Source organism: Canis lupus, chromosome 22 (genome assembly GCF_011100685.1).
Source record: "Canis lupus familiaris isolate Mischka breed German Shepherd chromosome 22, alternate assembly UU_Cfam_GSD_1.0, whole genome shotgun sequence".
In the NCBI taxonomy this organism is placed as follows: domain Eukaryota; kingdom Metazoa; phylum Chordata; class Mammalia; order Carnivora; family Canidae; genus Canis; species Canis lupus.
Genome location: NC_049243.1, coordinates 61361105 through 61377912, shown reverse-complemented (window position 1 = coordinate 61377912; position 16808 = coordinate 61361105). Strand labels below are relative to the sequence as shown.

Genomic DNA, 16808 nt, shown 5'->3' with positions numbered 1-16808 from the left:
AGAATAAAAGATTTTAAAAAAGTATGGAAGATAAAAATTCGGAAATAAAAGCAGAAGATCTGGCTAAGAGTTCCAACTCCCTGCTGATAGGAATTCAGGGAAAGAGTCAAGTAAAAATCACGCAAGGGAAGTTACCTGAGAAACAATACAAGAGCACTTCCCAAAGTTGAGGAGGAACGTCTTGAGAGTGGAAGAGCTGACAGCACGGATAACCCTTAGAATCCCAAGAGTGAGCAAGCGAGTGAGTGAGTGAGTCCCTCCAGAGGGACGGGGTGGGGCTGGCACCTGGAGGGCAGAGGTGATGCTGGCAGCAACCTCGGCAGGAAGACCAGGAAGGGAAACCTGGTTAAAACCAGGTCTAGGTCAAGTGCATGGATAAAGAATAATGTAGTCAAGAACACAGACCTTTCGAGAACCGCAGACTCAAAAGTTTGGAGAGAACTTGTTTGGATTCTCCCCACCGCGGGAGGAAGTCTCTAACAGGCTGCCCTCCCAGGTAAAACTGAGGAGTGGACAGGGTGACTGACGTTAGTGCTTGGATAGAGGAAATGCTCGGCCGGCTGAGAAGGTGGGGTGTGCCCACTCGGAGGCGAGATGGGGAAGGTGAGGCAGGCACCTCTGGTTGCTGCGAGGGCCCTTGGCACTACCAAGTATTTTTTAAATAAATGCGTATATTTCGACACAAAACAAGCTTTTCAAATGCTGAGCCAGGCACACTCCAAGATTCACCGCGTGTCTCTGCGAGGTGTCAGGCCTTGTCTGAGTAAGGAAGAGCTCTCACTGGCTTGTGCTTCTGTCTTAGAGCTGCTCAGAGACCCTGCCCAGGCCCTGCCAATTCCGCTCACACTCTGCCCAACACAGAAGGGCCCTGCTCAGGCTCTGCTTAACCAGGAGAAGACTCACTGGGAAGTGGTGGGTCACTTAATTGTTAAACCAACCAGTGGCAACTTATACAACCAAATGAGGGTGGTTTTCCAAGCAGTGGAGCGGGAAGACCTGGTGCTTTGGGACCGAGAACCTGCTGTGGAAATTTCTGCCTCAGTGGAGAGGCCCCCATGGTGGGGATGGAGCATGGGCTTGGGACCAGGGCCGGACGCCAACCAGGGTTCTGCTGCTTGCTGCCATGGTGGGTGAGGTGCCAGCAGAAAAGTCTGTCTGGTGGGACTGAGACCCTGCAGGGAGCCTGGCAGTGGACAGGCCCAGGTGTCCACAGCTCCACACACAGGCCTTGCCAAATGCAGCATGATGACTGATTAGACAAGGTGCCAATGCAGAAGAGGCCAGGGTGATGCTTTGTCTTTATGTTCTTCAGAGCAGTGACACATTCTTTGGAATGTCCATAAATACAGCAAGCCTTTGTCTATGAAGGAAAATTTGAATCTTATTTTTTGACACAATCAAAGTAATTTGGAATGACTGTTTTAAAGGAAGTGAATGATATAACACAGGGCAGTGGAAGCACTCGCCCAAAGTTCAACGCACCTCTTAGCTGTGGACGCCATACACTTGGCTGTGGTTCTGGTGTCCAACTGTCCCAGTCCAGACCTCAGCCTCACCGCTCACTTACAAAAGCATCTGCAATTTCCCCCTCTGTGAAACAAGGTGACGATGGTTGGACCCCCACACGGTGATTAAAGAGTGCCCAAGTGTCTCAGGCTGCCTGGCGCTGAGAGGTGTCCCCCGACACTAGCCCTGAGTAGCCTGGGCAGCCCAGTTAAGCCAGCCCCCTAGGACCTGGGATCAAGTAAGGCTTGCCAGTGGATACGTGGCAAGGGCTCTCCTAGCAAACTTTTCCTATTTCTCACAAGTTATTTTATTTACTTATGTTTGTTTGTTTCTGAGGAGCAACTGATTTTGAGCTTCGTGTGAGAGGAAGTGAGAACTGGCTATGCTGGACCCGAAGCAGGTGGTATGTGGATTCTGGCGCAGCTCCAGGAGCACGAAACAGAAGCAGGAGCCTTGGTAGGCACGGGGCTGGGACACTGGTCCTGCGGGCTGCTCGGGGTTGGTGGCAGCTCCAGGGCCTCGCATGGGGAGCCGATTCCTCTGCCTGCAGGAAGCGGGCGCCGGTGCTCTGAGTGGGTACACCTGCTGCTCCTGCCCCTGAGACTCTGGCTCCCAGGTGCTGGGCACAGCGTGCTTCCCTGAACCCGGGAGCACCGACCCTGGGCCGAGCCTGCTTGTCATCTCAGTCCACAGTCCTGAGAAAGAACACATGATGGCTCCACACGTCTTTTTAAACTGGGTCATCGTGTCCCATGCTAGCCTAGGGCTGGATTGATTCTCCACCATCCAAGAAACTGTAGCTCAGTGGAAGAGGGTGGAAGGGATTGTGATAGCACACTTCTCTCCGTCCTCCTCCTTGTGCATTTGCATCTCTAAGGAGGAGGTACGTAATAAAAATACAAAGTTTTAAACAATAAATATGAGAAGTGGGACACCTGGGTGGCTCAGCGGTTGAGCACCTGCCTTTGGCTCAGGTCGTGATCCCGGGGTCCTGGGATCTAGTCCCACATCGGGCTCCCCGCGGGGAACCTGCTTCTCCCTCTGCCTGTGTCTCTGCCTCTCTCTCTGTGTGTCTCTCATGAATAAATAAAATCTTTAAAATAAATAAATAAATATGAGAAGCATAACTTCATCACTGGGGTAGGTGCTTCAGGTGGGTGTTCCTAAAATGTGAGCCCAGGAGATCACCCTGTCTTTGTTTGCCCCAAGAATGCTCCAGCTTGAAGACACAAGTCCTGTGTCCTGAGAGCCCCCCTTGGTCCCCGGCAGACTTGGACTGCTGGTCACCCATTCCTGGAACATGATAGAAATGTCAACTCTGGCCTCCTTGGACCTGCTGACTCAGAGCCTCAGGGGGTGTATCCAGCCTGCTGCTTTTATCTGGCCTTCGGGATGTGACAATGCAGCTCCGGGTTGAGGATCTAGTCCTGGGGGTGCTGGGGTCCAGGTTAGTCTGGTGAGGGGTCACCTCTGCAAACCAGCAGCTGAGGTGCAACTCCTGCCCTTGGCCGCTGGTCCCACCATCTGCTCTCCAGGCTGTCGGGAGTGGTCCTTAGCCAGGATCTGCCGACTCTGCCTGGCTTGCTCTGGGGCCACCTTCTGGACTTCTCTGTTCACCCGGGGACATGGTCATTATTCCCAGCAGGTGGCACATGCTAATCACCCTTCTTAGAAATCTGAGTAAACTCAACACTCAGTTGCTGAAACACCAGGCGTATGTGTTTGCAAAGGACTCACAGTAAGATTAGGCCACAGCAGTGATGGAGAGGAGCCTGCAGTGGGCATCATCAGGACTTGAGTGTGCTGCTGCGTAATTACAAATATCCTCTTTGGCTCCAGTGACACTGAGACTGGTAATCACAGATTTTTTTTTTTTTTTTTGAGGAAAATAGATACAGGAGGATATTCTGAAATTCAGCACCTGTTTGCTCAGTCACATTTTCAGATTTGCTTGTGGGGGTTATGCAGGTGCTGCCAGTTTGGTAACAAGTCTCTGAAATGCCTCCATTGGGACAGAGATGAAAACAAGATGCTTTTGTGACGTGTATGTGACCAAAAATGGAATTTCTTGTTTTAAATTGAAGTACAGGTGACATATAATGTTATGTAAATTGCAGGTGTACAATATATTGATTCACCAACTCTATATGATGTGATGCTCTCCACAACAAGCATGGTCATGGTAAAAGGTCACTATAGTATTATTGACTACATTCCCAATGCTGCACTTTTTTATCTCCCTGACTTACTTATTTTATGCCTGAAAGTTTGTAACCCTAATGCACTTCGCCTGTTTCTTCCACCCCCCACCCCCTGTGGTTACAGGTTTATTCTCTGTGTTTATGAGCGTGTTTCTGTTGTGTTGGTTTGGTTTCTTAGGTTCCACATATAGAAGAGATCATAGGATATTTGTCTCCATCTGACTTATTTCCCTTTGCCAACACTTGTTATTTCTTGTCTTTTTGATATTGGCCATTCCAACAGGTGTGAGGTGATACATCATTGTGGTTTTGTTTTTTTATTTTTATTTTTTTATTTTTTTTATCATTGTGGTTTTGATTTGTACCTCTTGTACAATGTTTTTATTTCTCAAGGAGAAAATTTGAGACAAAGTAAGGCATGGCCCTATACATTTTGTTCTATCCCCATTATTTCAAAGTTGTCTTGTGACAACTGAAAAACTGCCCCATGTAATACTGAGCTCTGGTGGCCCTGCGTGTGATCACAGTCTTGAGTCTCAGTATCTTTGCACAGGGGCAAAGAACAATGATGACCCCTGGGCATGAACCAGAGTTGCGGGCAGCGTAGCAGAGGACATGAGCCCTGAGCCCCTGGCTCTGCCTTGGTCCATGGAGAGAATTTGGTTGCTCATAGCAGCCTGTGGAGGCTACTGTGGAAACCATGAGTCCTACCTCAGGATGGATGTGGTGATGAAATGCAAGTGAGTAGGTGCCCTTAGTACTCTTTCCACCGTGAATGTGGTGCACTGAACCTTGGATGCCTCGGCTCCTGTGGTTCCTGGATTCTGGGAGGAAAGTCAGCAGTGACATGGGCCTTGTAACTTGGCTCAGAGACTGAGCCAGAGATTAAGTGTTTTGGTGTCATTCCTGGAAATTAATAGAGTTGGTGTCCCCTCAGTGCTCTAGGTTGAACCGGGTCTTTCCAGTTAGCTCTAAAGTCCACTGAAAAGTCAAACTTTCAAGGGCATAATGGATGTGGTTGGCAGTTTTAAAAAAACAGTGTTGCTGCAAACTTCTGGGCACCTGAGTCTGTCTCGAGAGTCTTGTGCTGATGATCACACAATAGTTTGGCATTTGGTTTAGGGAACAAAAAAATATGAAATCAAAGTGAAGCAAAAGTACAAGAATCTTTCAAAAAAGAAGTATCAAATACTGTCCTTTTTGAATAAGAATTTCAAAACAGTATATAGCCTTTTTTTCTGTATTTCTGATTAAGTCACAGGAAAGTGAAGACCTGTATGGGCAGACACACTTAACAAGTGAGAAGAGAGCCAGGGGTCATCTGTATGTCTCGACCCTCTTTCTGAGCTGGACGGGCTGTTTCTGCCTACTGCTCTCATCTCTGCCTCAAACCCACTTGAGAGTCAGAGAAAATAGATCTGCATGTTCTCTTGCCTGGGCCTTCTCAATTGCCTGTTTAAACTTGGTGTGAGGGTTGGAAGGGATTTGGGGAAATCCACAAACAAGGTGTCTCTATTGGGTTAGTGGTTCAGAAATTATGCTGTGGCTTGCCACACCCTCAATGCCTGATGGGACCCCCAGACGTTAGCTTCTGGGATCCTCGACTCCTTGCTCCAGGTGGGCATTGGTTGTCAGGTTCAGAAGACCTGTTGAACTTGGGAAAATGTCCTCAGTTACAACCACAGTTATGCCACCACAGATCTTAATTCTCATTTTAATCTGTCTTTTAATCCCCATTTGGACCTCGTAACTTTTCCTTTTTTCAGTTTTTTAAAAGTTGCTTATTTGAATGGATGTGAAAGTAGCCTGTGTGTAAGTGAAGGGAGGTAAGAGCAGGGAAAACAGGTCCCACCTCCATGCACACGTGTATATACATGTGCACACACACACATGATCACGTGCACACATGATCATATGCACGCACATGGTCAGGACCACACACGTGTCCACATGCACAGGCACATGAGCACACATGTGTATACATGTGCACACACATACATGTACAAGACATACACGTCCACGTGTCCACGTGTACAAATTCACACGCATAGGCACAGACCACTTGTTTGGGGACTGCCGGAGCTGCTCTGTGGAGGGAGGCGGTTCTTGCCTCCCTTGTGGAGAGCCCTGCTCTAAAGAGAAGGAAAGAAGGAAGCTGCTGGCTTCCAGTGGGTGAGTCATCCAGATGGGGCTGGGACCCCTCCAGGGATGGCGTGTGAAGTGCTCCCATGGTGCTGAGCTCTGAAGGGATGTGGACCAGACCCAAGTTCTTCAGATTTGTGTCTGAAGAACTATAGTGTATGAAGTTTAGAAAGCCCAACTTTCAGTTCTCAAAGCAAGTGGAAAGTGTTCCCAGTGGACGCTGGACTTTTTTTCTTCTTACGAAGGAAGGCTATGTAAAATTTATAAAATTACAATTCTGCTTGGCTTCAGGAAAGTCCCTAGAACTGTTTCTGTCCTTCCATGGAGCGGAGACCACAGAGAGTCACCGCCTTGAGGCAGACGGTGTGACACCAGCATGGCACAGCTTCACCACCATCAGCATCGTCATTCTTATTACTGCTTGAATACGCCAATTTATTCATGGAGTAGATTCTCAAGGGTTTTCTTTTTTTGAGAGAGAGAGGGAGAGTGCACGCGTGTGCACTAATGGGGGAGGGACTGAGGTAGAGAGAGAGAATCAAGGATTTTTTAATGAAAAAACTTCAGTGCAGCCTGGGTGGCTCAGTGGTTTAGGTTTGGTGCCGCCTGCAGCCCAGGGTGTGATCCTGGAGACCCCGGGCTCAAGTCCCACATCGGGCTCCCTGCATGGCGCCCGCTTCTCCCTCTGCCTGTGTCTGTGCCTCTCTCTCTGTGTCTCATGAGAAAATAAATAAAATCTTAAAAAAAAATTCAGAGCATCATCAGTCTCAATGTAGATTAATATTCTCTTTGTTATTGTAAACTGAATTTAGGTTATTTTCACACACCAGGTCTGGGAGAGACAGACAATAAGCAATCAATTAAATAAATAGTAGATCAAGTAGAACAATGTTAATTAAAAAAATAAAGCAAGGTGAAGAGGTGAGAATGAATGGGGGCAGGGAGGCAGTTATTTGATGTAAAGTAGGGAAATATCTCAGGGATCATTTGAGCAAAATTTCAGAGGGAGAAGAGAGAGCAACATGTAGCTATGGAGCAACACTCCCTTCAGCAGAGAGTAGCAAGTGCAAAGGTCCTGAGGCAGGCAAGAGCTTGGGGGACAGCATGGAGGCCATGGGTATGGAGCCCTGAGAAGTGGCAAATGGCATGTTAGGAGGTGAGGTCAGAGGATAAGCTGAGTAGAGGCACATGGGCTTTGTTTGTATATAGGGTTTAGAGATTTTGGGGAGGAGGCCAGTCCAGGATTTGAGCAGAGGAGTGACACAGCCTGAATTGAATTTACAGAGGACTACTCTCACTGTGAAGTAAAAAATAGATGTTTGTCCTCTTCTCTGGTAGAGCATGGTGACCATGCTCTAATTCATCTCAAATTTCTAGCCTGGTGAACAAAAATGTAGTTTTAAAGAAATCTACCTCAATGAGACTGAGACCCCTCCTACAATTCTACATCTTCACCTTAAAGGTAACTTGAGGGGACACTTGGTGGCTCAGTGGTTGAGCATCTGCCTTTGCCTCAGGTTGTGACCCCAGGGTGCAGGGATCGAGTCCCGCATCGGGTTCCCCGCAGGAAGCCTGCTTCTCCCTCTGCCTGTGTCTCTGCCCCTCTCTCTGTGTCTCTCATGAATAAATAAATAAATATATATATTTTTAAAAGGTAACTTTAGGTGGCAACAGGGTCGAGTAGGACCCCAGGAGTTAGTTAACTCATCATCATAAATGTACGGTCTGCGTCCCTTCAACTGGGGGAACCAGGATTTAACTGGCCTACAGGACACAGTCCAGCTGGGAGCCCTAGGCCTCCAGCCACCCACCAAACGTGGCATTTCAGCCCTGGAGGCTGGTCTATCCCGCAGGGCACGTCGGCTCCCTGTAGCCCTGCTGCCCAGGCTTCCAGAGGCTGCTGGCTCTAGCAATTGATAAGGGTGGGAGAAGCAGTGGAGGCAACGAAGGGGCTTCAGGCTGTGGTCTCCCTGGAGCACATAGCACTTTGCAGCATGCTTCCTCCAAAGCCTAGAGGCCCATTATAGGGCCTCTAGGCCCTATACAATTATCATGTATCTGCTCATATTTAAACATGAGACACGCAGGGAGAAGACGGTGCCAGGGAACCAAAGGTGTCTTCACCGGCCTCACCCCTTCACATGCTCATGGGAGAGGAGCTGAGCTTCAATGCCCACCCAGCTAGGAAATGCATGGGCTACTCCATAGCTTGTACGTGGATGGTGCAGGGCTCTCGCTGCTCAGGACTTCAACTCTGACTGGGTGGAAATGCTTACTCAGAGAATTAGTGTAGGAACATACAGATGACTTTCATGCAAGAGGGGTGGGATTGTGATTATATTCTTTTATATTTCCCTTAATGTTGCATTTTTAGCAATGAAAATTGATGATGGGAGAAAAACACTTTGGAATATTATAACTAGACATATTTTATAGGGTAAGGACCCACTGTGTCTAGCATCATATGCATGTATTTCCCATTGGATTTTCTCTTTCTTTAGGAGCAGCCTTGCAGGAATGCTATAAGGGCTGATGTCTCACCATGTCTAAATAACATATCTCGGATAAGTTTGGAAGTGCAAATAAAGAAGCACACCATGCAGAGGTGCACGCCAGGAGGCCAGGCTGAAAGCACAGACCCCTACACCTCCCAGAGCTGGGTGCTGCGTCGGCTAACTGTCCCCTGGTCCAGCAAGAACACTGGTGTCTGGCTGGCCGCAGGTCCTGAGACCTGCTCCTCACCCACCATGTCCACATCTCAGAAAGGGGTGATTAGTCCTGAATGGGAGAGGATTCTGCTTCCAGCCCCAGAGCCTCGTAGCCCAGCTGCATGCAGACAGTCCTGGTCTGTGGTGTGGGGCAAGAAGCAGGACTTCGGGCTAACAGCATTGGACCTAGAATGGGAAGAGGGGGCACCCCCTCCCCCACTCAGACACTAGCTGGTCCCAGACCCCGGACTCTCCAGTGACCTCCCTTTACAGTCTTCCCAGTCAAGCATAAAGGTGGGAGGGGACAGGGAAGGGAACTGTCTGGTGCAGCACATCTCAAACCGAGCCTTGCAGCCAGCCATGTGCTGGTAAGCGCTGACATCTGACTAGAAATAAAAAGGGGGTAGTGTGTAGTGCTTGCCAATCCACGGTGTGAATTCTGCAAGGTGGGAAGAGATGCAAGCAACACGTCATTATGTAGTATTTCCACCATCTAATAGGCATTGGCAGCCTCAAGAGCATGAGTTTCAGTAGCTTTGTAAGCTTTGTAAGCCTGTATCATTTCATTTTAAAAAATGGTTCTGTTTAATAATCAGCTGGCAAAACTTCTGAATATTTATTGGTTGGATCTTGTGAGCTGGTACCTCCAGCACTCTAGTTGCTCACTAGTGAATGGAGGATCCTGAAATCAATTAAAAATTAAATAAACAAGATTAGTTTAAGTGAAGCTAGAATAGAATATAAAATTTTAGAACACATTATATCTGGTCAGGATAGGTTTTCATCTCATAAAATTTGTGAGTATATCATGTCATCACCTAAAATGTATTTACTTATGTGGGTCTTTTAAAATTTTTTTTTAATTTTTATTTATTTATGATAGGCACACAGTGAGAGAGAGAGAGGCAGAGACACAGGCAGAGGGAGAAGCAGGCTCCATGCACCGGGAGCCCGACGTGGGAATCGATCCCGGGTCTCCAGGATCGCGCCCTGGGCCAAAGGCAGGCGCCAAACCGCTGCGCCACACAGGGATCCCATGTGGGTCTTTTAATAAGAAGTTTGAGCAGTTCTGCAATCGACACCTCCAGCAGCATTTCTGTACAATGTTGGTTTGAGAGTGACTGTCAGGAGGGCCACCCCACCCACCAGGAGAGCTAAAATCTGACTAAAGAGAGCTGCTGTTCTGAATATCTCCTGCCTTCTACGGGAGGAGGGAGCAAACGAGGCTCTGAGGGATGCCTGTGAGCCATATGAGCCCTCAGGTGTGCACTGTGACTCCTGAGGTCAAACCCCTTGTTTGCGAGCAAGGACACCAAGGGCACGGTTTCCTCAGGTGTGGCAGATAAACACAATGTCACGCCCTTCCTGTGGGTAGCAGAGATCAGCTCCCCACAGGAGAGGATGTCTGCCCACGTGGGGCTGTAGCAAGCGCGGGAGGGGACCGGCGATGAGTCGGTATCTACTGCCATATCGTCCTTCCTTCAGTTGTTTTGTTTTATTTCAAGAAAACTGTAGATTCACAACCCTTATAAGGCACGACACATAGGTCCCAGGCACTCTTCACCATTGTCTCCACTGCTGACATCTTGCAGAACTGCGGTGACTGCAAAAGGATCCCAACCAGAAGACGGCCAGGGTCCCATCCATGCACCCACCTGGAGGGCTTGCTCCTCATGCACACGTGTGTGTGAATCTGTCACATGTGGGTTCCTGTGGCCACCAATGTGGCCAGGACACAGACCATTTCCCTCCACGGGGTCCCTCCTCCTGCTCCCCTGGCCCCCACCCCCCCATGGCCCCACCTGCTCCCTGCTCCACAGTTGGTCATTTAACAACGCTGTGGAAAAGGACTTGTAGGGCCTGTGATAGGCTGTCCTCCGGCAGCCTGGGGATCCGTGTCAGCACTTTATTCCTGTTTGTCTCTCTCCCACCCCCTGCCAGTGAAGGCCTGTGGGACACCGTTTCCTGGTTGTACCTTTTTTTTTTTTTTTTTTAAGATTTTATTTTTTATTTATCCATGAGAGACACAGAGCGAGAGAGAGAGGCAGAGACACAGGCAGAGGGAGAAGCAGGCTCCATGCAGGGAGCCCGACGTGGGACTCGATCCCAGGACTCCAGTATCACACCCCGGGCTGCAGGCGGCACTAAACCGCTGGCCACTGGGGCTGCCCTCCTGGTCGTACCTTACTGCAAAGATGCTTTGTGTGCAGGATGCCTTTGGGATGTGGGCCACTGTCACCTTGGGTGGCCATGCCTCGTGCTGCTCCGAGCACACCCCCAAACAGAAGACCTTGGTCCCCTGTTTGGGAAGAGGTGCAGGCCTGCAGGGGCAGCTGACCTCCTGGTGAGGAAATCCTGAGATCCCAGAGCAGGAGCCGGGTGGGTGCTTCTGGACACCTCCCTGCGTGGGCGGTGGGCGAGGGCAGCTGGCACCCACCAGGTGCTCAGGCGGTTTGTGGCAGCCGCGGGCAGGAGAGGGAAGGGCCCGCCCTTACCCTGGCGGGGGAGGGGGCGCTGAAAACCCGGCGGCCCGGGTGGGGGCAGGTGGAGGCCCATCTGTGCGGTGCACGCCCCGCGCCCCACGCCCCGCGCACCGCTGGTCCCAGAGCCCTGCGGGCAGGCGCCGCCTCTCCCCACTTTACAGACACTTAGATCTAGTCTTGGGGAAATAGTTATGTTCACATCAAATTATTGGGAAGGAATAGAAAATAAGGTCGAGCAGTGCAGTCGCTCACTCTTCATACCTGAAGGTAAATGAACCGTCCCAACGCGCACGGATGCTGTGCTGGTTCCCGGCCCCAGCCTTGTCTTTCTTCCACTCTGTCGTCACTGGGCCCCATGACGCGCCCTCTGGCAGGTTTGCTTGTCAGCAGCTGCCACCACCCACTCCCTCTGGTGCCACTCACACCCCTGGGGGCTGGGAGAAGCAGGGCCGCGCCCGGGGTTGGGGCTATGGCCTGGCTCCTGGGCTTCCCAGACCCCGCGTTCACCCTGCAGCACTGCGGGGTGTCCACCTGCCTCTAGGACGCTCTCCTCTTTACCTTCTTACCGTGCCGGCGCGCACCACACTAAAGCAGGCAGAGGGAAAACTTCGGAGTAGCTGCATAAGTAGTCCAAGGGCCCGAGGTCAGGGGTATGTGTGGTGTTTCTCTGGTATTCCCACAGGATCTGGCTGGTTCCAGACACATGCTAGGTGCCCATTAGACATTTGCTAAATAAATGAATTGCTAAACAGAGTAAGTATGCATTCAGACAAATTATATGGCCACTGTGTAAAACTGTCTATAAATGTTAATAAAATCTTGAAGGAAACAAAGAAATAAAAATATTTATGATAGGCAAGCAAATACATTTTGCCCTTTTATTTTTATTTTTTATTTCATTTACTTATTTTAGAGAGAATCTGAAGCAGACTCCTTGCTGAGCACCAAGCCCAACAGTGGCTCCAGCTCAGGACCAGCTCAAGAGTGCAAGATCACAACCCACGCTGAAACCAAGAGTCAGATGCCCAACCGACTGAGCCCACTAGGGCCCCCATTCTTGCCCTTCTGAAGTCTTATTATTATTACCAAAGGGCCAGCTCCTACTGGGCATATGCCTGGTCGTGGTGCTGAGGAGCACGCCAAGGCTCGCTGCTGCTCCTGTGCTATCTCAGCAGTCTGGTTCCCTGCAGGGAGCATCTGTGGGTCAGACAAAGGGTTTTCTAAAGCCCTCGGCCTCTTCTTCTTTGGAGCTTGTGCTGTGACTCTGCTGAGTATCGGAAGTCAGAATAGTCTTGACAACAAATCCCCATTCCAAATGGTGTGAATCAGGTACCCCTCTCCTTTTAACTTTTTCTGGCAATGGGCCAGGTTAGGGTTAGGGTTTCAGATTGATAGAGGTGGGGAGAGAGAGAGGCAGAAGGAGAGGGAGAGAGAGAACCCCAAGCAGGCTCCACACCCAGTGCGAAACCCGACATGGGGCTCGATCCCATGACCCCGAGATCCTGACCTGAACTGGAATCAAGAGTTGGACACTTCACCAACTGTGCCACTCTGGTGCCACTCTGGTGCCCTTCGACAGAGATTTTAAAAGGACAACATATATTCCTGCTATAGGTAAGAAGACAAGATTTGGAGTGTAATTAATTGGATTTCAGGGCTGTCTTCATAGAGTACATTGATATTTAGCTAATTCACGGTCAAAAGTCACAAGTTAGATGTTATTATGTTAAAAAACAGTAATTTTGAGCAAATATTCTTCATAGTAAGCAATCAAGATATTACACAAATCTATTCAATGGGTAAATCTTTTAGACATTTAGGGTGATCTTTTATTACTCAAATTGACAGATGATTGATATTAATAATGATTAGTATTGCATCAATATTAATCAAATAACATTCCATCGAAACTTTATTTTTTTAAGGTTATATTTTAATTCCACTTCGTTAATATACAGTTTAATATTAGTTTCCATACAACACAGGGTGCTGATCAGGCCAGGTGCACCCCTTCATCCCTGTCACCTGTTTCTCCCACCCCCATCCACCTCCCCTCAGGTTCCCACCAGTGTGTTCTCTGTAGTTAAGAGTCTGTTTCTTGGTTTCTCTCTCTTTTTTTCCCCTTTTTCTTATTTGTGTTGTCTTATATTCTACATATGAGTGAAATCATATATTTATGTTTCTTCGATTGACTTATTTTGCTAAGCACAATACACTCTAGTTCCATCCATATTGCAAATGGCAAGATTTCCTTATTTTTATGGATGAGTAATATTCCATTACATATGTACACCACATCTTCTTTACCTATGCATCTATCAACGGACACTTGGGCTGTTTCCATATCTTGCCTATGGTAAATACTGCTGCCTTAAACATCGGGGTGCAAGCCAAACTGTGGAAGGATCCTCGGTGTCCATCGAAAGATGAATGGATAAAGAAGATGTGGTTTATGTATACAATGGAATATTCCTCAGCCATTAGAAACGACAAATACCCACCATTTGCTTCAACGTGGATGGAACTGGAGGGTATTATGCTGAGTGAAGTGAGTCAATCGGAGAAGGACAAACATTGTATGTTCTCATTCATTTGGGGAATATAAATAATAGTGAAAGGGAATATAAGGGAAGGGAGAAGAAGTGTGTGGGAAATATCAGAAAGGGAGACAGAACATAAAGACTCCTAACTCTGGGAAACGAACTAGGGGTGGTAGAAGGGGAGGAGGGTAGGGGGGTGGGGGTGAATGGGTGACGGGCACTGAGGGGGGCACTTGACGGGATGAGCACTGGGTGTTATTCTGTATGTTGGTAAATTGAACACCAATAAAAAATAAATTTATTATAAAAAAATCGGGGTGCATATATCCCTTTGATAATTTTGTACATTTTGGGTAAATATCCAGTAGTGTGATTGCCCGGATCCTAGGGTAGTTCTTGTTTTAACTTCTTGAGGATGCTCTGTCCTGTTTTCCAGAGTGGCTGCACCAGCATGCATTCCCAGGAGCCATGTTCGAGGGCTCCCTTTTCCCTGCGTCCCTGCTACACCTGTTGTTTCTTGTGTTGTTGAATTTACCATATACACTTTATCAAAGACTTTATTAGTAAGGATAGGAGAGGCTTGGGTTACGCTGATTCCTCAATGCTATTGGCTTTACCCAGGAAGAAGTGAGAAGCTCATTTCTCATTTTTGTGGCTGCAGATCCCAGCAGCCCTCCAGGAGTTACTCAGGGATCTGGGCTGCTTCTATCTCATCTCTGAGTTTCAAAGTGGGTCCTCTTCAATTGCCACTGCAGGAGAGACTGGAAAATATCCCAGTGGCTTTTCTCAGCTTCCAGCCAGATGTGATGTCCCTTCCTTCCCATTTCCGGGCACATGGTTCCTCACTGAGCTGTGATGAGGGCAGGTGGTGTGGCCTCCATGCCCCGCAGAAGAGCTATTGGTACACACCTGTGAGGCTCACGGATGCCTCCTCGGAGTGGCTCTGGGCCTACTTTCTACCAGCTGCATGACGTCTGGGCTTTAAGTATCCAGAAGGAACCTTAGCGTAGATGTGTTCACTGTTCGGCTTCTGTCTCCAAACAACTAATATTTGAGAAATATTACCCAAAGGTGTGCTATGACTCATTTCTCTAGATTCTCTAAATGCTTTCTCTCACAGACACTCAGGCCTTTGGAGAGCTACCCTCCTTGACTCCTGAGAGCCTGAGTAAATCTTATCAGAGAATTATGAACTAACATTATGTCCCTAAGTTAGCCATGAGACAATGGGAGAAACCAGTATATTCATTCAACAAATTTTAATGGAGCTTTCACTCTGTGCCAGATGCTGGAACAAGCATATCCTTGAAGGTTAGTCATTTGAGATTAAAAACATCCTTCCTAAATGTGCTGAACATCCCTACGAAAAAAATCCCATATTGCTTAGTTGGCCAAAAGAGTATTTTCTGAAAAACTAACATACTTCTGTTTATTAAATCATTTGTCTAAAATACTATATTTCTATATTTCCTTTTCACCTTGATGACCAGGGAACTCAGAGCTGGGCTTTACAAACATTGCTGTAGCTGTATCTACTGTAGATATTTGACACAATAGCTTCTTCCTTCAACACTTTTTTGGTACCCTTTAAAAATCATTCAGTTATATACTGGTCATTTATTTTATGCCATTTCAAATCCTTTGAAAGTATATTGATCAAATAGGAATAATAAATGATCTAATCATGCTGTCTGAGCAATGCATAAATACCAACTTGTTTATAGATTGATACTTTTCAGGAAATATTTTTTGGGGGAGTACAGAAGAGGATTCTATCAAAGGGAGAGAAATGCAACTGTTAGTTATAAAAAAAAAGGATTATACTTTCAAGAAAGCCCTCATGTTTCCCTTGAACCCCAATATTTTCCTGTTTCTTTTTAAGTAGGCTCCATGCCCAATGTGGGGCCTAAACAGTCGAACTCTTCAGTTCGACTGAAGAGTTCTGATACCCATCTTTTCCTCTGGTTGTATGAATGGAGCAATACTCTTGCTAGCAGGCTGACTGCCCTGCTCCTGACACCGCGTTTGGCTGACCATCTGTGTTACTCCTTGCAGTTCAGAGCACCCGGGCTGCCACTCCAGCCTCGTTGCTCAATGTAATAATAGCACCTGGCTTGCTTCCGATGGTTAAACGTCACCCCTAGGCTTCTATATGTCACTATCTGGTCATCGTCACTGCTATCAGGGAGCTCGGTGTTCTCTCTGTAATGGCCCAGTCATAGAATGGCCAGCTACCGCTGAGACCCTCATCTGAACATTCCTCATCACTTTTGTAACTGAAATGTCCTCTGGGTTTTCCAGGAAACCTTGTCTGCAACTAGGTTTCCTGGTCGTGGGAGTATATTTACTCGCTTGTGCCACTTCTCTGAGCGTTCTGGGGTTTTTCTCTGCTATCCTCCACAACTACTTGGCATTTCCACTTAGTGTGGGATATCGCTTTTTATGAGCTTCCCAAGACCATGCTAGTAGCATGGGGTACGTGCCAACGTGCCAAATCCTGTATCATGATGGAATAATTCCTTATCAGTAAACTCTAACCTCATCTACCTTTTTGTTCTGCCCGCCCAAATCCACGGTTCTCTGGATCCGGTTGTGTTTATTCTCCCGGCCCTTTGGGCACATGTTTCCGTGGCTGTGAGGCTCTTCTGCAGATAGGACCTTCTTCCTTTGTCAGATCTGGCGCTTCTCCAGCTGGGGGATGATGACGTGGTGGAGGAATGGGGCTGGGGGCTGACCACTGGTGTAATACAGCCTTGCAGAGGTCTCTGCGCTCCTCAGCAAACACAGAGAGAGCGTTTGTCTGTAACAGGGAGAAGTGGGATATCTCTTCAGGTCCGGAAGATTTTGAGCGCGTTAATCTAGACCTTCTCCTGAGCCCCAGGGTCTCCCTCCTTCCCCGGCTCCCCTGCCTGGTCTCACTCCATTCCCCTGCCTGGCTTCCGTCTAGCCTGGGCCCCTGGCCGCTCTGGGTCCTCCTCACCTAGCCAGCTGCCCTCCCCGGTTTCCCCCATTCCCACTTCGGGTCCCACCTCCTCGCCTCCTCCTCCTGCTTCAGCGCCCCATTCCCTTCCCATCCTCTCCACCGGGTCCCCCATCCCCCGGCCCGGTTCCTGCTCCCCATTGCCCCCCACCTCGGCGCCCCGTCTCCGCTCGCGGTTCCGCTCCATCCCCTCGGCCCCGCCTCCCCGCTCCCCATCCGCTCCCCATCCGCTCCCCATCCGCTCCCCC

General features: G+C 48.5%; 1 long non-coding RNA gene across 1 annotated transcript; it reads right to left on the bottom strand.

Annotated features, from left to right (window-relative positions):
* Window positions 1-14121: 14121 nt before the first annotated feature.
* On the bottom strand, window positions 14122-16765 carry LOC119865159. Its single transcript, XR_005376103.1, has 2 exons — window positions 16712-16765; window positions 14122-16380 (listed from the first exon to the last, which is right to left on the bottom strand). It is a non-coding gene; the product is annotated as an uncharacterized LOC119865159 (long non-coding RNA).
* Between the last annotated feature and the right edge of the window lie 43 nt (window positions 16766-16808).